Raw genomic sequence first — 230 nt, 5'->3', positions numbered from 1 at the left:
GTGTGGGCAGGTGTGCCCGGCAGCCTTGCCCAGGTAGACAGAGGCTAAGCCTTGTCTATTTATTGCTGCCACCCAGCCGGGGCCCCATAGACTCTAATCACCTCCTGCCACTCTATTCCTGGCCCTTGTGCAACCCTCCGCCCCAGCAGCACCACCGGACAGGTCCGGCTGCTCACTGCGCCCGGACTCGAGCCAACAGGATCTGGCTGTCAGCCTGGCTGGCCGCCCCC

The sequence above is a fragment of the Pterocles gutturalis genome, unplaced genomic scaffold (genome assembly GCF_000699245.1).
Source record: "Pterocles gutturalis isolate BGI_N339 unplaced genomic scaffold, ASM69924v1 scaffold20997, whole genome shotgun sequence".
In the NCBI taxonomy this organism is placed as follows: domain Eukaryota; kingdom Metazoa; phylum Chordata; class Aves; order Pterocliformes; family Pteroclidae; genus Pterocles; species Pterocles gutturalis.
Note: the sequence above shows the minus strand (reverse complement) of the source record.